This window comes from Mesoplodon mirus (assembly GCF_964341445.2).
Source record: "Mesoplodon mirus genome assembly, chromosome: 5".
Lineage (NCBI taxonomy): Eukaryota > Metazoa > Chordata > Mammalia > Artiodactyla > Ziphiidae > Mesoplodon > Mesoplodon mirus.
This window is the reverse complement of record NC_138980.1, coordinates 149,193,377-149,215,260: the sequence shown is the minus strand read 5'-3', so window position 1 is coordinate 149,215,260 and position 21,884 is coordinate 149,193,377. Positions and strand designations below refer to the sequence as shown.

At 40.1% G+C, this 21,884-nt stretch overlaps 1 protein-coding gene across 2 annotated transcripts in view; it reads left to right on the top strand.

Annotated features, from left to right (window-relative positions):
- Positions 1–12,764: 12,764 nt before the first annotated feature.
- GHR (growth hormone receptor) overlaps positions 12,765–21,884 on the top strand; it is a gene marked incomplete at its 5' end in the record, with an annotated part of 284,082 nt that continues 274,962 nt past the window's right edge. The window contains one exon of one of the 2 annotated variants that reach the window (XM_082622357.1): positions 12,765–12,845. The remainder of the gene's footprint in view (positions 12,846–21,884) is intronic. The other variant, XM_082622356.1, reaches the window with a different exon arrangement.

The following is a 21,884-nucleotide window of genomic DNA, read 5'->3' as shown; positions in this document are numbered from 1 at the left end:
ACTATAAGACACTGATGAAAGAAATTAAGGATGATACAAACAGATGGAGAGATATACCATGTTCTTGGATTGGAAGAATCAATATTGTGAAAATGACTGTACTACCCAAAGCAATCTACAGATTCAATGCAATCCCTATCAAATTACCAATGGCATTTTTTACAGAACTGGAAGAAAAAAGTCTTAAAATTTATATGGACACACAAAAGACCCCGAATAGCCAAAGCAATCTTGAGGGAAAAAAACGGAGCTGGAGGAATCAGGCTTCTGGACTTCAGACTATACTACAAAGCTACAGTAATCAAGACAATATGGTACTGGCACAAAAACAGAAATATAGATCAATGGAACAGGATAGAAAACCCAGAGATAAACCCATGCACCTATGGTCAATTAATCTATGACAAAGGAGGCAAGTATATACAATGGAGAAATGACAATCTCTTCAATAAGTCATGCTGGGAGAACTGGACAGCTACATTTAAAAGAATGAAATTAGAACACTCCCTAACACTATACACAAAAATAAACTCAAAATGGATTAGAGACCTAAATGTAAGACCGAACACTATAAAACTCTTCGAGGAAAACATAGGAAAAACACTCTTTGACGTAAATTACAACAAGATCTTTTTTGACCCACCTCCTAGAGTAATGGAAATAAAAACAAAAATAAACAAATGGGATCTAATGAAACTTACAAGTTTTTGCACAGCAAAGTAAACTACAAACAAAACAAAAAGACAGTCCTCAGAATGGGAGAAAATATTTGCAAATGAATCATCAGACAAAGGATTAATCTCCAAAATACATAAACAGCTCATTCAGCTCAATATTAAAAAAACAAACAACCCAGTTGAAAAATGGGCAGAAGACCTAAATAGACATTTCTCCAAAGAAGACATGCAGGTGGCCAAGAAACACAGGAAAAGCTGCTCAACATCACTAATTATTAGAGAAATGCAAATCAAAACTGTAATGTGGTATCACCTCACACCGGCTAGAATGGGCATCATCAGAAAATCTACAAACAACAAATGCTGGAGAGGGTGTGGAGAAAAAGGAGCCCTCTTGCACTGTTGGTTGGGAATGTAAATTGACACAGCCACTATGAAGAACAGTATGGAGGTTCCTTAAAAAACTAAAAATAGAATTACCATATGACCCAGCAATCCGATTACTGGGCATATACCTGGAGAAAACCATAATTCAAAAAGACACATGCACCCCAATGTTCATTGCAGCACTATTTACAATAGCCAGGACATGGAAGCAACCTAAATGCCCATCATCAGATGAATGGATTAAGAAGATGTGGTACATATGTGCAATGGAATATTAGCCATAAAAAGGAATGAAATTGGATCATTTGTAGAGACGTGGATGGATCTAGAGACTGTCATACAGATTGAAGTAAATCAAAGAGGAAAACAAATAAGTATATTAACGCATATATGTGGAACCTAGAAAAATGGTACAGATGAACTGGTTTGCAGGACAGAAGTAGAGACACAGATGCAGAGAACAAACGTATGGACACCAGGGGGGAAAAGTGGTGGGGAGGGGGTGGTGTGATGAATTGGGAGATTGGGATTGACATATATACACTAATATGTATAAAATGGATAACTAATAAGAACCTGCTGTATAAAAAAATAAATAAAATATAATTCAAAAAAAAAAAGATCCTCCACAGCACTACTGTTTCTGAGCTGCCTCTGTTGTTCTACACTGGGAAGATAGGGCAGCAAGACAGTGGAGTAGGTTTTATGTCCCTGGGTTTTTGGAAGAAAAGTAACTGTAAGGATTGAATCTGAGAAGAAAGAAACCATAGTCTGTTAGGCTTTGCTCTGTGCAACACTGCTAAACCTCTCACTGCAATGACCCAGAAGTGTTTCCACCAATTTCATAACTTCTAAATCTAAACTACACTAACACCATCCCCAGGCCTGACCAAACCAGCCTCTTTTCTGGCATATTTAGAATTTCTATTTTTAAAAGTATCATCTCTAGCTTCTAACTAAAACCTTTTATTTGGGTAGAAATGTATCATAAAGCACATCATATGCAGAGCATTCAAGAAGAAAAGCTATCGTGTCTTCTTTGAAATCCACCAGGGAGCAAGAATTACAGAGTTTTTCCTTAGTAAATTCTGCGGTCAGATAAATTAACAAAGTACAGATTACCTCCTGAGCTAAACTCTTTTTCATGATAGCATAATCCAACCTTAACCTAGGATGTGCCAAGAAGTCTAACAACTCCTCCCCAGGAAAGAATGCACGTCTCCTCCCTGACTTGTGCTGAGACCATAATATGCTGGGCACAGAGATGGAGTGCCAGCATTCAGAAGAAATAAAAGAAACTGATTATAGTGGGAGCTGGAATGAGTGACCAGCCTTATCCCACTGTGAGCTCTTCCTTTCTTCAGAATATACAAATAAGTTGGGTGTCTATTAAGCCTATGGGAAGGGAGGCCTTATGGGGATTTTTAACATAACCATCATTCTCTGTGAGTCATTTTTGCTTGAATGGTTTTAAGACCTCTAAAGAAAATTGGGTTAATAACGATGCCAATTTTTTTCCTTTTTTTTTTTTTACATCTTTATTGGAGTGTAATTGCTTTACAATGTTGTGTTAGTTTCTGCTGTATAACAAAGCGAATTAGCTATATGTATACATATATCCCCATATCCCCTCCCTCCTGTGTCTCCCTCCCACCCTCCCTATCCCAACCCTCTAGGTGGTCACAAAGCACCGAGCTGATCTCCCTGTGCTATGGAGCTGCTTCCCACTAGCTATCTGTTTTACATTTGGTGGTGTATATATGTCAGTGCTACTCTCTCACCAAATTTTAATGTAAACAATTCTTATTGAAAGTAAAACTCTCTAATCTATTGCTTTGTGTTGTTAATGGAAGACAGTTTTCAACCTTAGTCTGAGTCAAAGTAGTTGACTTAGTTTGGCTCTACTACCTGTTTCTTAAACCAAAGCAGTTGTATAACTTTCACCTTTATAAAAAATCATTGCTTTTTAAAAAATTACAGAAGTTGTCTTTGCTCACTGAAAAAGAATCTAAAAAATGAAAACTATATAAAGACTCAATTTGTGAAAGTTTTAAACCCACTAGAAAATTCAAACAGTACACAATACTATATGAAATACAGAGTGAATATTCACCTTTCCCCACTTGCCCTTTCCCATATCCCGTCTCTAGGGGTAACCCAGATCTTTTGCTATGCATTTTTACAAAAGTTGGTTCATACTTTAGTTTTCTGCAACTATTTTTATTTAATAATAGATCACTAAAAGCAGCCCATATCAGTGAAGACTGGTCTATCTCATTCTTTGTATATTTGCATCCCACTCCATTGTATAAACTTTTGATTTAATTGATTATACTAAGGAGTATTTTGTCATCAAATTGTCTCTATTGCTATTAAATATGGAATAAATATCATTGTCCATATGTCTTTTTCGTCGGGTAGATGTTACTGTTGGACAATCCCAGAAGTAGAATCGATGGTTCAAAGGGTATGCAGAATTTAAATTTTTATATATGTTGCCAAATTGTCTTTTGAAAATATTACTAACCATGCATTACCACCATTATATGGGAGTGTGCCTTTCCTTATGTACTTGCCTTTCTACGTGTTATCTCTTTTTTTAATTTAATTTTTATTTTATATTGGGGTATAGTTGACTTACAATGTTTTGTTAGTTTCAGTTGTACAGAAAAGTGGTTAAGTTATACATATACATATATCCAATCTTTTTCAGATTCTTTTCCCATATAGGTTATTATAGAATATTGAGTAGAGTTCCCTGTGCTATACAGTAGGTCCTTACTGATTGTCTATTTTATCAATCTTTTTGATGTGCTAATTCCCCATTTGGAAATCACTGAAAACGTTATTACCTTCAGAGACAAATTTCCAAATATGGAAATGCGATTTTATTTATTCCAACATTCTAAGTTTGAGAAAGATTTGGATGCATATTTTATATACCAAAAACTAAGAGGTGGAATAAGTGACTACACTAAGGAGAACTATGCATCAGCAGCTAAGAATCCTTTCTCCCATCTGCTGGTCCCCAAATTGATAAGAATTAAAACAGTGGTGGTGATCCCCAAGTTACTTTCAAGGTTTCAGTCTTTCCAACTTTTCAAGATTGAGTATAATGAGGTGAAATACCATAGGCTTTGAAGTCAGTTAGAACTGAGATCAAATCTCTACTCTCATTCTGAGTAAGTGAATGAATGCTCTCTTGGTTGAGTTTCCTCAAATGAAAAGTGGTGGTATTTGGGCTTATCTCAAGGCAGAATTAACTATGTAAGGTAATAAATAATAGCCTGTGATGAGCAAATGGATAAATATGACCATTAAAAATTAAATGTCTTTTCATAGAAACAATATACCATTTTACCAAAACAATATACCGAAGTCAAAAGATAAACAATATAGAATCATTTTTAAATTGCCTTCATTCATATAATTTAGCAAAACTTTGTGAGTTTATAAGTATATACCTCTAAAATTTGAATTTCTGGGTAAAAGAATACATGTATTTAAACCTTTATCAACATGCCAAATGATCCTGAAAATCGATTTTGCCTATTTACATTCTCAATAGACATTGAATAAGAATGTCTTTGTCCCCACACCCTAACTAATAGTGCATATTATTAATGTTTTATCTTTTCCAGTATGATAGATTTAAAAAAAGTTTTTTATTGTTTTGATTTACACTTTTAGCAGTGAATAAATGTGAGCATCTTTTCATATGTTTATAATTATTTTAATTTTTCTATTTTTCTGTGAATTGTCTCTTCTTAATTATCTTTGAAATGTCTATTTTTCTATTGGGTAATTTGTCTATTTTTTAGAAATCAGTTTTTAAGAGCTCTTTATAGGTTAATTAAGTCTTTCTTCTGTCTTATCTGTTGCAAATAAATTTTCATTCTATATTCTTTTGTGTTCATTTTTTTTTACCATGGAAATATGTTATGTTTTAAAATTAAAATTCTAGAATATATGTAAACATATATTATGATGTATCTATATCTGTATATAATCAATTTCTTCTAATGCAAAATATACATTATCCATAATAAAGCCAGATAGGAAACATGTAACACCAAATTCCTGCCCACTGAGCGAAACTATGTTAACCCAATTTTATCTCACAGTGATCTGCAGCTCAATTTTGTATTTATATAGAGAGATTAATGAAAACGGAATATAAGTGAACTTATACTTGGCACACAATCTCCTTCAAAATGTGGAATTCTTGGGGAAAACCATAAATTAAGCAACTACTTTTAAAAATTATAACCACTTAATTCATCCCTGTGAATGTGTAAATAGTTTCTCATAAATTAATTTGTGGCTCATCTTAAATAAATATTTGAATTTTGACAAGACCGTTCTACAAACGAAGCCTTAACCAAAAGAAGAGATTTTGACACTGAAATTGCATGCCCAGAAAGACAAATCTGGGGTACAGCAGTGTGAGAATACAGTGGGGAATTTTATCAGAGAAACTTTGATGACCTTGATTCATGCCACAAAAATTGGGCTGCTGATTCCACCAATCCTATTATGACCACTTTCAATAACTGAAAGTTACTAATGCTGTTTATTTCTGCAAACTTATTTCTGGAGAGTGCTCTAAAGGGGAAAAAAACAGGCTCTACGTTGCGTTTTGATGATTTTCATTTTGGAATCAACACCCATCAGGCATCAGGTATGCAAATGTGGTTTAAAATGTTTATTAACTTTTTCGTGAGTTATAAACATAAGTGAAACAGTCGATGTATTTACGGTAAACCTAATAAACCTCCAGATAAGGCAGTAGTTAGGTCAATCTTTTATTTCAAGTAATCCCATGAAAGCCGAGAATTGTAAATAAATCTCAAATATCTTATTCATTTTGTTTTTTGTTTATCTGGATGGATTTTGCTCAAACCCTTGGACACATAGTTCCACAGATTTTTATGAACTATGAGTGCAATTACAATTTTAAATACCAGCATTCTCAAATCTAAGATATTACTAAATTAAAATAACTTTGAACCAAAACTTTCTGTGGTCGCTATGAAATAAATACTTTATGTTCTTACAACTAAATTTTACCAATGGCTTTGAGTTAAAAAGGAGTTAAAGATGAGTGTGAGATTGCCTCTAATTTCTGGCAGCATTTTACCACTTTGGTATCTGCACATGAATTCTCAGAGGGAAAGAATACCCCTCAGTCTCGTTGTATACAACATCACTAATACATCATCCAGCCCACTATGTTGAGTCCCTGTACATGACCTTCAGGAACAATTTCTTGTATGTTTTGGTTTCAGAAGAAGACGCACTTCTAAGCAATTCTTGGCTTTCACCCTATGGAAAGTATACATCTTATAATGGATTATGTTTTCTTATTTCTTATGGTCACAAAGAAGCTCAGAGCCAAAACTGTGGCCCACTTCTAGCAAATGAACAGGATGTTATAATATGCATTTCAAGAGCTAACTATCCTTGCCTGTTATCTTAGTTTTATACCCTATTTTTCTTCCATTCCCATTTTTTCGTTTGTTTTATTTATGCATCTTTATGGCTTATATATTTCTCCAGAAGGCACCTCAAATCCTCTTTTAGAAGATGGGGGCTAGGAAAATATTAAACAGATAGATATAAATAAGGCAAATAAATAATAAAATAGATAATAAGGCATATAGACAGAAAAAAACTATTATTATATATAAAAATTATATAATAAATTGATGAGAAGTAGTACCTCATCTCACATTGTACAATGGACATGTTTCTAGAATGTTGCTTGTGAATCAAATTATTTTAAAGTGAATTATACATTTAATCTACTAGAGGAGCTAGTAGAATGGCATTATGAAATGCCATTCAAGCATTTCATAAAGCACAGAATTTTAGTATATCATATAAATACTCAACTTCTGATATAGATGAGGTTTTTGTTATGCAGATTCAGGTTTTATGTTCCCTGATTTAAAAGAAAACTATTTACAAATGGAGTATAACCTTTAAAAGTTGTGAATCACTATGTTGTACACACAAAACATAATATTGTAAATCAACTATACCTCAATTAAGAAAAAAAGAAAACTAGAGTGTAAAACTGTAAAAGTCCTTGTTCTTTCATTCTCCCTACTCCCTCCCACTTTCTAAAATTTTTCACTCCCTAGAGGAAACCACAGTTAATAATTTAATGTAATTTTCCCATATAATTAAAAAAATTAATATATAATATATATAACAATATATATTATATATAGAGAGAGATTGGGGGAAATTTTTAAAGTTTTCTGTGGTCTGCTGGTTTAAAAACAGAAGATAGACAAAATGGTTGGCGTGGATAACTGGAGAAGCTGCGGAGGAGTCCCAAGAACGGACTTGACCCAGAAAGGCTCTGGGTTCCCATCCAACTCCTATAACTATCTAATTGCATGATTTGGTCCAGTTGCTTTACTTCTTTAACCAGCTTCCTCACTGATAGAAGATAATCACACCTTCTTCATGGGACTGCTGTGAAGAAAAATTGACATAATTGCTGTGAATGTGCTTGGAATACTCTATAGTGTTAGGAAAACGTATGAGAAAAAAATTTATGAAGCAAATTTAATTTCAACAGACATTCTGATTTATTATTTGCCTACAACAGTTGAGACCTATTTGACTTAGCTCTCAAATTCTTTTATCCAAGATATTATGAGTTCCTCTGGTTAATACATCTCAGCCTTCACGTGGTTCAGCAAGTGCTGCAGAGGGCCAGTGACCTTGAGTAAAGTTCTGTTACCCTGCAAGCCCTCTCTCTCCTCAAGGAGTTCAGCAGTTCCTCCCCTCACCTGACCTTTCCTGGTTTCACCGAGTAGACAATGGGTGGTAGGCAGGTCTGTTCCTTTCGTATGCAAAGCGTTCAGTATTCTTCCTCTTGGGTTTTCATTATGCCCTGGAGAAGTCTGATTAGCAAACTAGATTGACAGTTTATTTAGTAGTTGGAAATACTCTGTGTGCCTAATTTCTAGAAAAATTGCTATGAAAAACTTTTTCATACCTGCTCAGATCCCTTTCTCATTCACATCTTTTTTTGCTTTTATAGTCCCACCTCTTTTAAAAATAAAGAGGATAGAAGGAAAGAACAAAGTAATATGTGAAGATAAAAAGTAGGAAAGGATTGAATGTGAAAGAAAAGAAGGGATGGAAATGCTCTGGTCATGGTAAGGTTGCTAAATTCACTTCCTTGGAGTGTAGGCTGAGTGACAACAGATGGAAGTTGGATCAGAGCTGGGGGCTCCCACCACATCTACTGGACTTCAAGGCTTCTGCCATTTCCATTACTCCAGAACACCTAGTTGGAAGCTCATGGCCCTCCTCTATCTTGTGGTGACCATAATGGGATTGAATTTGATACTGTGAACAGCAATTTATGAAGGATTTTGATGAATTGGAGTGTATACTAAGGTGGAGGTCCAGCATGGTGTAGGGTCTGGAAACCTCATCACATGAGAAGTAGTGGGAAGACCTGCATGTGTTTGGCCTGGAGGAGAGGTAACTTACAGTGAGACATGTGGAAAGTGTGTCTCATGAAAAAAAGCAAATTTAAATTTCTAATTTTTCCCTATGTGCTCTAGAGATAGAATCAGGTATAAATAATAGAATAGCAGATTCTGGCTAAAGTACTCTTAACAAATGGTACAGTCACAAAATGGAATTCGGTTCCCAACGAGGGAGCTAATGGGTTACTCATCAATATAATTATCCAGATAGAAGCTGGAGGACCATCTATCAGATGCTTTTTAAAAACAAGCTTTTGCATTTGGTGGGAGGATAGAGAAAATAATCTCAAATATTTAAAAAAAATTTTTTTAATTTTTACACTTAAGTCATTTAAAGGGGAACATTCATTCACGAGTCTCTGTTGAGACCTATCTTGTTTGGCTCCTTTCCACCCACTGGCTGCACATGGATGGCATTGCCCAGGTCCTGAGCTTTTCTGGGGGTGGTTCTGAGTCCACTAGAGAGAGTCCAGGCAATCATATTCCTTTTAGTTTTTAAGAGCTCTGAATCAAAATACCTATTTTTTGAAATTCATAAAATAAATGGTGATTTTAAGCTTTAATTCTGGCTCTGGGACCTCCTCATAAGTCTTGGCTAAGAATTTCCAGATCATGAGTTTTTCCCCTGTTGCCTTTCAGTAGAGGAAAGAAAAGATAAATACATTCCTCAGCTGTTTTCTTCCCTTCATGATTCCCCTGCCATCTTCTCAACCAAGGCAATTGAGGGTGGGGGCTAGGGACAGGGGTGGGGAGAGTCAAGGGTGCTCTTCCAGGGTGTTCACAGCATCACATGCTCAACTCCACAATATGCCCTGAGTCCTGGGCAAGGAAAGAATTCCCAGCATTCTTCCACCTGTTACCTGGCTTTCCTGAAATCCTTATCCTACTATAGTTTCCTTTGAGCAGCACTTCAGTGATTTACCTATTTATTATGTTTATTATTGTTCACTGTCTCTCCCAAATAGAATGTAAGCCCCATGAGGGCAAGGTCTTTGTGAACATGCCATGTAAGTTTTGTTCCCTGAGGCATCTTAACGTTCATAGAACAAATCTGTCATGGTGCAGGCTCTTCAACATTTGTCGAAAGAACCTAGTGGATGGGAGTTCAGTGTTAGTTTTCAAAAATCCTTTAAAGTAGGTGTGCTTTATTTCTAGAATCTTACTAATTTTATCAGTAAATATTGTATTAGTTTGGATCCCCCAGGAAAACAGGACCAGTAGGAGTTTGAGAGACTACAACAGTAATCCAGGTGAAAGACAATGGTGGTTTGGACCAGATGTTAGGCATGGAGGGGTCAGGAAGTGACCCGATTTTGAATGTGGAGTGTGAGAAAATGTGGAGGATGGCAGTTCAGAGCTCTGTATAAAGATCTGGGTTTGAGATACAAATTTGGAAGTTCTACGTTTTCATTCAATTTGGTTAAGCATTTATTGGGCATCGTACCATTTGCTGGGCACCAACGTAGACATTTTAGGTACAGATACTCAGAATATATAGTGCCTCCCTCAGAGGTCTCATAATTAATGGGAAAAGTAGACATATTTGTAAAAACTGAAATATTTAATACAAGTAGGTATAAAGACCCATGAGGATGCAGATACAGGGATAGTTCATTAATTAATTCCACCTTTGGGAAAAGCCAGGCACTAAACAATTGAGCTGGAATTTGAAGGTTAAGGAGAATTTCCCTATATGGTCAAAGTAGGATATTCCAGGCAGCGGGGAAGGAATGGGAAGTACATTTTCACATTTCATAAGGTAAATGTACTCTGGCATGCCTTAACCTGTCGCAAATTAGTTAATTCAGTACCTGATACAGTTTCCCTCATAATCTGGAAAATATAAAGAGGCAAATACTACTATAGACCTATACATGATCATATATGAGATCAGAGGATCTCTATTCATGGGGCTTAAAAAGGACTGCCTTTCATGTAAGTTGCAAATTTATGTCTGGTTCCATAATTTTTTATATTAACCAATGTTTTCTGTGCATGATGACCTTTCTCCCAAAGACGGAGCAGTCAGCTTCCTTGTCTCACAGAATGAAGGCTCCAGATGAACCCAGAAGAAGAAAGAAGGTAATCTTTCTTTGCTAAGCATGGCCCTGAAATCAACTCAGGGCATAAACGATAGAACTTAGAAAATATTCTGTGAGTCCCTCTGGCACCTGCTAGAAGATTCTCTGAGCTTGAGGGTGAGGGGGGCGGGTAAGAATGAGAAGGCACAGAAGGGATATAAAGAGAGAATCTGGCAGTGTCAGAGTCTGAAAGGCCAAATTGGAAGTTCATCTCAGAAGGAGTGGAGTCAGCATTCGTGGACTGCCTGGCCTCCACTCCTGCCAGTGCTGCCCTTTCAGCCAGCTTGGCAGTACTGACCACCCAGCAGGTGTTCTGCCTGCCTGTGCCCTAATCTCTCTCTATGTGGTCAATTCCCCTTTTAAAAACTCCAGACATTGGTAAGCACTCCTACTGCTCTAGCAAAGCATGGAACCCCAGAAATCAAGGGATTAGGGGTGGTTCTTAGGGAAAAGAAGCCTCATTATATTTGAGTGGGATACAGCTAGAGCAGGACCAGTTCAAGATCAACACCCATCCTGCCTCCTGCCTCAGGATGGGACAGTGTGGTCCACACCCCTACTAGAATCTTTCCCCCTCCTTTCATTCTGGGTGTCTTTGCCTTGAACAGTTGGGCTGTTGAGCCCCAGCTGAACACCAGAAAAGACTCTAAGGAACAGAATTTTCCACTTCTTTGATTCCTTTAAAAAGATGGGTATCTTATGTGACATCTGCTGCCCGAAGTCTTTGGTACTATGCTCCTTCCCAAGTCTTGGCCTCCCTGTACTATTTTCCATGCCCTGGGGATTTTTTATTCTAGTGCTAAGAAGCTTGGTTTCTTTAAGTTGTTGCTTAAACATTTCTCTCTGGGTATAAATTTGGCTTTGTGTCTGGGAACGCTGTAAAAAAATGTCATTTAGTAAGCCAAATCTGTTAAATAAATGACATTACAACTGGCTGTCAGTAATAAAGTAAATAGTGAAAAGATAGCATGATGGGCTGCTCCGTCAGATCTCAGACAACCTGGAACTGGACTTTTGAACTTTCTACTTAGAAAAGCATGTGGCGACTGGGAGTTTGATGCTTTAACAAAACGACAGGCTTATGCAGAACGATACTGACTTTCTGAAGCACTTTGACAGCTTCTTCTCTCACTTTCTTTTCCCTGCAGTGGAATGAGGTGGGCAGGCCCGTATTTGACAGATGTCCAGTGCAAGACATTTAAAAACCACGTTCCCTAGGTCACACACAAGTACAGTTCTCAGGCCGAGGTCTGTGTCCGGACACCCTGCTTCCCTGTGCTCCAGTTTCTGGACATACCCCAATTCTAACATGCCTCGTGTCCTTGGTAAATTACTTCATCTCTCTTGCCTCCTTTTTCTAACCTCTGAAGTAAGGTCCTTTAACTCTCTTTTCACCATGCCCCAGCGAGCAGGAGTTTGGAAATTGGTTGCAGGTGTAAAGAGGCAATGTTTGGTTTGCCAATTACGCTTTTCAAGCTGTCTTGTCCGTTCCCCCCCCCCCGCCCCCATTCCAGCAAAAAGCTAACCTTTCTGTAAGCGTTCCCTTGAATTTGTTGACTGCATTTAGGTTCTTTTAGGTCCTGCCTTCTTTTTGGGAACAGGGGTGGGCGGAGAGGAAGGAAGTGTCCTGCAACTACCAATATTTTCCTCTAGGAGGAGCCGCGCAGCCCAGATGAGAGTGACACGCACCAACTCCAACTCCTCGCCGGGGAACGCTTCATCCCAGTTCCGCGGAGTGCTCGGTCCGAACTGCGCTCGGCCCCTCCCCAGCGGGTCTCGAACCAGCCGCCCTGAGCTCCCGCTTCCCCTCGCTGCGACAGCCCGGTTCCCGAGGGCGGCGGGCCGGGCGCGGCGTGACCCCTAGTGAACGGCGCCCGCCGGTTCTCACCCCTCCCCTCCCCTCCCATCCTCCCTTCCCGTTTCACCCCTCCCCTCCCCCTTCCCAAGCCTGACAGCCCGGGAGCTGCCAAGCAGGGCGCAGCCATGGGAAGAGGAGGCGGTCTAGGGAGCGGCGGCGGCGGCAGCAGCGGCGGCTGCTGCAGCGGCGGCGGCGGCGGCTGCTGCTGCTGAGCCGAGGCAGCGGCGAGGACCCCGGGCTGGGGCCGCGCAGGCCGGAGGGCCCCGCGCCCTCGGCCCCAGCGCGGCCGCGAACCGCTCTCTCTCTCCGGAGGCGAGGCTCGGAGGTACTGGAAGGGAGCTCCGGAATCGGGCTCTTATTTTCCCCATGTTGTGTCGGGGGGCCTGGGAATGGAGCCTGGGACGCCAGTTGTTTATGAAAGTGGGGATCTGTCTTATGTATTTACACGGGTAATTTTTGTCCTGGTGACTTGGGGGTTGGCACTGCTCCCCTCGTCTTCACCAAGAAGTTGTTTTCTGCTGGTGGGTAGTTGTAACCTGATCCACGCTCTGGACGTGTGCGTGTGTGTATGTGTAAGTGGGTGGGGGCGTCAGGGAGTTGGGGGTGACAGGCGAACCATCCCACGCTGGCGCCTGCTCCCACCCGCGTTTGCGGTGCCTGGAGGGGCTTCCTCCGAAGCCAGTTTTGTTAAAGTCTTAGAAGTTTTGCGACTGTTTCTGTTTGACATCATCAGCCAGCCGGGCTGGGGCAGGAACTGCTGAGGCTTCGCTGCGAAGCGGGGAGAGGTCCCTGGCTGCGCCGCGGGAGGAGAGGAGAGGTTGTTCGGCTGTGCGCCTCTACACGGCGCGCTCCTTCCCAAAGCGCAGCACCCTTGCGCGTTTCTGCGGACTGCAGCCGCGCATTGGCACCGGCGGAGCTGGGGTCAGTTAGAGTCACGGCCACCAGTCCCCATGAGCTGGGGTGGGTGGAGATCGTGGCAAGCCGAACTCCTCCAGCCCTGAACACACTCGTGGTTATGAAATCAACCAGGCTTAAAGTTTTGACAGAACTGCCCGAGGCAAGAGAGCCGCGCGGGTGAGTGGGGTCGCGACGGCTCTGGGGAGAAGACTCTGGCGGCGCGCAGAGGGTGCTGGGCAGGGTCACCCACTTGCGAGTGCACAGGGAAGTCTATGTTGGGGTGAGTGCTTTATATATGAGCCGGAGCGGGGGTTACGCCTGCTGGGGTCATGCTGTGGGAGTGGGTGGCCCGGTGCAGGGTCAGTGGGCTGAATGGGTGTACGTGCGCGCTGTGTGTGTGCGCGCGGTGTGTGTGCGCGCGTGTGTGCGCCTGGGGGGGCGTGTCGGAGCCTGAGCCAGTAGGGTGTGCAGGGGAGTTGGGGGCAGGAGGCCAGAGAGGTGCCGCCTGCCTGTTTGTGCCGCCAGGAGACCTTGGAAGGGACAGGGAAAGGTAACAGGAGGCCAGAGGGTTGGGAAGTCTCAGGAGTTTCTGTACAGGATTTAAGTACCACGGACTTTAAAATACTAATCCCTTTGCCTTCGAAAGGCTGGAGGTGGAGGTTTCTGGAGCTCTCAGGAGACCTGCATAGGAGGACGGAGGGTCTAGGAGACGTGTTAATGTGTGGGTCCAGAAGCCTGGAGATGTGGACCCAGGTTGGATCCGTGGATCTGAGATTCCCAGGGTACTGTTGTGCACAGACTCTGGGGTGTTTAGACTCCCTGGTGTGTGTGCCTGGGAAGGCACTCATCTTTCCTCACCTGAGCAGGTGGTGTCATCTTGGAAGTCCTCCTCTCTGGAGTGCCAGGGTATAGACCTTGGAGGTCTATAGTATTGAAACATTTCCAGAAATTAAAATGCTGGATAGGAACGAAATAAAATGATTTAGTAGACAGAGTTGTTGGTTCCATCTTTTCTGTGATTGAGGATTCTTCTTCCTTTTGAGAAAAACAAAGCTCAGTGTTCCCAGATTAGATTTCAAGGGGTCTGGCCATTTGTGGTTTCCCTTCAGATGGACTTTAGATGGAGCTGGAAGGATGTGTTTTAAGCCCAGAGACCACTGGAAAACTTCATTCGTAGCTTAAGTATGTCCCATCTCTCATCTTCTTCCACCCTCGTAAACTTTTTGCTTCACATGAGTCTAAGGAAAGTTGGTGAGTCAACATTCAGCTTTTCTTTTGGAGTAAGTATATCACAGTGAAATTATAGCTTGGGTCTCCTGAATGGCATGGAAAACCAACACTTAATGGGCAGAGGTGTGAAATGAAAATCTATAAATGCATTGACAAAGCGACGACGCGAGTGCATTTTTTTCCAAACTGAGCATAACTTTGCCTTGCAAATATTTGTTCTAGGCAGAGTTTGGGGCTGTGTTTTTGATTGTTAGTTTTTAAACAGCAGACTTCGCATCATAAACCTCTTAAAAATGGATTCTAGATGCCTTTTCTGTGCTATCTCTGGTGCCTGTGTTAACAGATGTTTACAGTGCTTAGTAACCTATGGAATTGTGTTGAGTATCTTGTTAGCTCAAGACAAAATGTTTATAGTGTAATGTAATAAATGAGGCCTAGCTGCACTCTGCTTCTGCTAAGCGCGTGAAGCACCCCAGCATGGAAACAAATCTTGAAGTTGGTCCAACTTGGCGAGCCTTTTTGGCTATCTGCTGGTAAGCGTTGTTAATGTAAAGATAAATCTGAGTGATACACTGAGAATGTGGCACAGCAAATTGTTTAGCTCAGAAAAAAGGCATGGGTTATATTTTTTAAATCTGCTAATCTTAAACTTCTCTGTTCATTCCACTGGTAAATTGCACAGTTCTGGAGATTTGGTTTACTTTCAGGGAAGACATTTTTTAGAAGTATGTCAATAATGAAAATAACTTGTATTTTTTAGTGAGTTCACATGCGTCCATACAAACCGTCACTTTTTCTTCCTAAAAAAGAAAACCCTGGGCTTCCCTGGTGGCGCAGTGGTTGGGAGTCCGCCTGCTGATGCAGGGGACACGGGTTCGTTCCCTGGTCCGGGAGGATCCCACATGCCACGGAGCGGCTGGGCCCGTGAGCCATGGCCACTGAGCCTGTGTGTCCGGAGCCTGTGCTCTGCAACGGGAGAGGCCACAACAGTGAGAGGCACGCATACCGCAAAATAAATAAATAAATAAATAAATAAATTAATTAATTAAAAAGAAAACCCTTTAATATCTGTGGTAGTGACAAATAATATGAGTATTCAAATCACGTAATCAATCATTTTCTGAATCTTGAATTGATAAGAACTGAAGTTTGGTAAGGCTGAAGTCAGACCTTTGCTAATTGGGTAAACGAGGCAACACAGGATGTCTTTTTGGCAAGTGAGTTTTTTCAACCCGGGACAATATAATGCAAACTATATACTCAATAACATGGTTGATTAGTACGATCACCGACTTTATAGGTAAATCCCTATTGGGGCAAGAACTTCCACTTCAGTAGCCCTCCATGTTAGTGGGCCAGCTTACCTCTCCTTGGAAATAATCAGATGGAAATCTTGCTTCCTCACTAGCCAGTCCATTCTAGGAGAGATTTATGTTTAGAAAATTCTGCCTGTACTGAATCAACACTTTCTTCTGCTCACTGGCCTAGTATTAAGTTGCTGGAAGCACTCACAATGAATCTAATCTCTCTTCCCTTTAAGTGCTGTATTGGAAAACAAACAGTATGCTCCTTCTTCCTGAATTCTTTTTTGCCTGTTCTTGGAGCTGTTCCTCACCCACTGTGGGGTGCCACCCTTTTCTGCCCTGACCAGTATGCCTCGAGTCCACATTCTCTCCATCCCTCCTAGTGTACGTCATTGAAAACATAGATGTGAAATCCTTAGTCCTGGGCTTTCTGTATCTGTTAAGTCAGCTTAATATTCATGAGCTGTTTTAGCCATCTCATTACACTGTTCACTAATTTCAAACCTGTAAACAACTCATTCTTTTCAGATTATTAATCATCCACAGTCAAAACATTATGATAATAGTTTCAAAACATTTTTTCATGCCTGAACTCCCAGTAAATCTGTGGAAAGTATAATACTGTGCAGGTAAATAGAATTCTACATGCAGTGAAGACAGCTACCTAATTTCTTACTATCAAGGAATACCAAGCCCCAGAACAGCAGAAGTAGAATGTTCTGAAGACAAGCAAATTGCAGCTGCATGTTACAGACAGGTAAAGACTACATTGCGAGGTATTCTTTTCATGGACCTCATTGTGTCTGCTTCCATGAGCATGAGTCAGTACTAGCAATCAGCATTTATTGAAGGCTTGTTCTCTCCAAGTCCTAGACACTATGCCATCTGGCCCTAAATGAGGTGAAAGTACATCAGACAGAAACGCTTCTTCAGGCAACTGGGATTTAAGGTGTACATACAGGACATGAACTGAGTCAACAACCTCATCTTCCTCTGGAGGTAAATGCTTGCCAATGCCTCAGGGAAGTCTAGAGCAGGTATATCTGGCCATCAGCCCTAAGGGAGTTCCCTGATGCTCCTCACTTACCAAGTCCTCGCCTTGGAGTAAGGAAGCAAAGCTGGTATATACAGGACACACCGGGGAGAGGGTGTACTTCAAAGGCAACCACTTTGGGACCTATCAGAGCTCAGTATGAGTTTGAGCTTTACCACCGACATGCAGATTAACTCCTCTGAGACTCACTTTTCTCCTCTGTGAGAATTCTAATGCCTACTGCCTGGGGCTGAGGCATTTCCACACAAAGTCTGTAGCATTTATGGCCTGTACTTCGCATTAGACACCTATCTGTTATGATTGATTTCTCTTTTGTGTATCCGTCTGAGGCTTCTTGACTAAATTATGAGTTTCCCAGCTGAGAATCTGACACAGATGAGAATCTTCTGTCTTCCTGCAGGAAATGTTTATGGTTGACGTGATGACAATGTTGTTTACTTCAGCAAGTCTGGATGTGAAAGAAATGACCCTTTCTTCTTGGCAAAGAGAGAAAACCAACCTGTGATATAGACTGACATCTGGGCCTATCAGAAGGCCCTACTGTGTGCACAGACCTTCAGTCAGGACAAGGGGCCAATGAGAGTCTTGTGCTCTTAGATGAAATTGTCCGTGCTGTCCCCCTCGTGTGTGTGTGTGTGTGTGTTTGCAGTAAGAGTCGTCACTCATCCCCCCTTGCATATTACATTTGCTTCTTTGCTTTATTCTGTTCTCATATAAAGGGAGGAAATAATCAATGATAAAGTGCATTTTTTTAAAGTTCAGAAATCAATTTCACTACTCCCTGCCTCATATCCACCCTCCCACCGCCAAAAAAAAATTATAGTAGACCAACTGATAAGTATTTGGACATATAAGTTCTAAACCAAAGTTCAACTTTGATATAAGAAACCTGCAAGTTAGGATGACATCATGTGAAATAATAGTCAACTAGGGTGTCAGGAGACCTGGGTCCCCTCTAAGCTCTGCCTCCAACAGGCTTTGTCATTGTTGCAAACTACTGAATTTCTTGGGTTTCATATTTCTTACACATTAATAACAAATCAACAACCACAAAAAAAGAGGAGTAAACAAGATGACCTATTAGGATTCTTTTCAGGGCTATGTTTGAATCCATCAAATTATTGAATTTCTCTCTTCTCTCAGCTCTTTTGAGGCTTTGCTTGAATGCGGGAACACCTATTTCATTCACTTTCAGTTTCATGGTCTTTTTACATATCTGTCTTTCTTGCTAGGCTGTGGGTTTTTCAAGAGCAGAAAATAAATTTTATTCATTTTTATATTTTTCCACTCTGCTGAATGCTGTAAACATAGCTGTTGCGGGAAGAGTGTTAGTTGAATTACTGTGGGCTGCTTTGGACAGTCAAGCTATAATTTATATCACTTATTTAACAATACACAACAATTTTGAATATAAGCATCAGGAAATAGTGTTTGCTTACTCTTTTCCCTTACCATTAATTTTTTTTTAATCAATGAAGTAAAACAGATAAAAATGTAATCACATCTGTGCTTCCAGCTCCCATTCTAAACAATAACAGCTCATCATGGTCTGATGCAGGAGGTCTTTCTGAAGTAGTTTCTTTTCTTTTGTTGTTGTTTTTGCTTTGAGCTAAAGAAAATTCCATGATGAGTACCAGACTCTTAAAAGAAGAATGACAAGAGCGGGTCATTGTTTAGTCTCAACTTCTTTGTTGGGTGTTTCTCACTACCTTTTAATATAGGTAAATTCAGCCTTAGGTCAGGCACAAATTTCACTTACTAATGATTCATAGGAAGGCAGTGATTTTTGTCAGAAATTGTTGGGCTGTGTGATTAGCATCTCAACTTACCTTCAAATATTCCATTCCAAAATCAGTAGATAATTTCTTCTACAGAGTCCTTAAAACTTCCAGATGTGTTTACTGCTCTGATTAGGGCTTGCGTCTTTTGTTATTGACTAGACTTCAGTCCGTTTTTTTTTTAGAAGAATATCATTATAATCCCAGTGAATTATTCTTCTTATATTGTGAATTCGTTTAAACATAAACAAGTCTATTCCCCAGCTGGCTGGGCTTCTAAGTGGAAAGTGTATCCTAGGGAAAACACTCACTTCATGGAGATTTGGCACCGGTGGTAGAAAGCACCCTGATAAATCCCTCAGTCAGCACTAGAACCAAAAGGGCTTGCAAATTGAACAGGTGCTTTGATGTATTTATCTGTGGTGGACAGCCTGCTATGCTAGACATTTGCTATAATAACTCCTTGATTGTATCCTCAGTTGTTTATCAAATGAAACATTTAAAGTAGTATATAATTAACAACCTTAAAAGAGGCATCCCTCTTTGTTCCTTTAGTATATTAGAAATATGATAGTCACTTGGTACAAAGAAAAGCTCTTTTTTTTTCTTGTTTAAAAAATGTACTTTATCATAGTAAGCATCACATCCATCTTTTTTATCTTTGAGTGGCCATATAAAAAAAAAAAGGTAGAGTGAGACCATTACAAAACAGAGTCTTATATAGTTCTCTCCCCATGCTCATTAAAATAGAAGGTGCTACCATGATGCAGAAAATAGCTCATCTCAAGTTTGATGACGGCTGATGAGTCTTCAGTCAGACTGCCAATTTTGATTGCTGTCGGTCAGGAAATCAGCCTTTGTCCTTGGTCAGGATGATGGCATATGATCCTGCTTCACCCTTTCAGCTGCTTCTTTGGACATCTTCAAGCTATGTTATTGTTATCCCAGAAAACCTCAATTTGGTAAAGCAAAGTAAAGAAGAGCCTTGAAAAGCATATGTGAAGGAGAAATAAAAAGATTCCTAAAGACAAAACCTCTACAATGGCTTCTTCCCAAAGGAGTAGAAGAAAATACCAGAATCCCTGGACAAGATGATGATGACTGAAGAAAAGATACCATTTTTATACCTAGCAAGTCTGAAATATTAAAGAAAGAGCAGCAAAATGAAGAGGAAGGATTTCTTTCCTATCAGCAGTCAGTGTAGCATCTTATTTCCAATAGGGACATTGGCAAAACAGTACTCTGCTTGTCACAGAATAAATATTTTATTAATGACGTTGGTATGTAGTAAAACACAGAGAGAAATTGAATTGTTGACAAGAAGTATGTGGAGAGTTGGGGTCAAAGGGACGTGGATAGGATCGGGCGATAACTAGGATCTAAGTTCGTAATGCAAACTTGGTATATTTCTCCTTAGATTAATGATGGCACCCAAACCTGATGACCAACTTTCCAAAGTGGATCTTGTTCAGGGCCTTGGAAACATCTAGAAGTTTTTAATATTTGAAGCAAGCCGGAGACATTTTGAATTTTTCTGTAGGACTCAGTAGGACTGGGGAGACACATCCAGTTTGCCAGCTCAGCATTCCATTGAAGGGATATCCTGTAACCTCCTTTCTCATTGCATAGTCTAGAGTTTTTCTTTACACCTTCATGATTCCACTGGACCCCGTTCCTGCTTGAACTCCTAATTTGTTGATGAAAATTTGGTGAGGTGGGATTTCTATAACTTTGGGAATTCTCTATCTTTGATATACATTTTATTAAAAAAAAAAAGCTTTTGACTGTGGGAAATTTTACATAAAGTAAAGAAAATAGTATTTTGAGCCTCAGGTACACATTACTCAGCCTCCAGAGTCATCAGTATTTTGCTAATCTTCTTTCATCTTTCCACCGTGCCCCTTGAGTATTTTAAAGCAGTCTCAGACATCTTGTCCTTTCCTTTTGTGGATGTAAATATTATACTTTAGGATGCATATCTAACAAGTAAGCCTCCTATTTTTAATAACTGCATGGTCTGTATTTTATGGAAGATAGAGAGATAATACTTTATGAAAGGACATTATCCTCTTCAGGCCTGACTCTGTGATATGATGGAGGTGTGATTGTGTGTGATTGTGTGTGTGTGTGTACACACACATTTATACACATAAGCATCCATGTAGGACTGGTCCTCTTTTGTAATTCAGGCCCCAGCTCAAATGTCACCTTCTCAAAAGGACTTCTCTGACCCCTAGCTAGAGTAACCTTTCCCCAACTAGGTCATGCGATCGTATAACCCTGTTTTAGTTTCTTCACAGCACTTACCACTATCTAATATTATCTTACTTATTAATTTCTTTGTCTATTTTTTGTCCATCTCCACCAACAAAAATGTAAGCTCCCTAATAGTAGAGACTTTTTCTGTTCACTTTATATCCCATAGAAAATCCTTTGTAAGTTTTGGTTGAATAAATGCATTTTAGTAGTTAATGGAAGTTTTGTTAGCATTCTTCCAAAAATTTATTTTCCTTCCACATGTTCAAAAATGCATGACTTTCATGTGCCAATTCCTAGTGTATTTATAATCTGGTGAGATTTCTTCATGGTATGGAGTGAGGGACCAAAGATAATCGAGGATAGTTATAATATCTCTCCATAAATGACCTTAAACTGATATATTCAATAGCCACTTCACTTGATCAGCAAATATAGTTATGAGTAGCATCTCAGTTTGGATTTCTCCCAGAAGAAAGCCATAACACAAGGATTCAGGTAAAAGTTTATTTGAGAAAGTGAAAAAAGGAAGCAAAAGGAGCCAATAAAGGGTGTGTTATGAAGCAAGTTACCGTCATTGGCAACTGGAGTTTGTCATCTTCCTGGAGAGATTTTGGGAGCCCAGGCAAAACACACACCTAAGCCCTCTCACCCAAGGTTGAAAGAGTTGGAATAATTTACCCACCAACTTCCATCAGTCACTAATTCCTGGTCACTAACATTCAGGAGGGCAAAGCAATCTCGAGATGCAAGAGAGAACCTTCAGGCAGAGAAATACAGGTGCTGGCAGTTAGAAATTAGTCAGTGTGCCCTGTTAGGGGTAAGAGGGCATGGTTGGGGAAGGG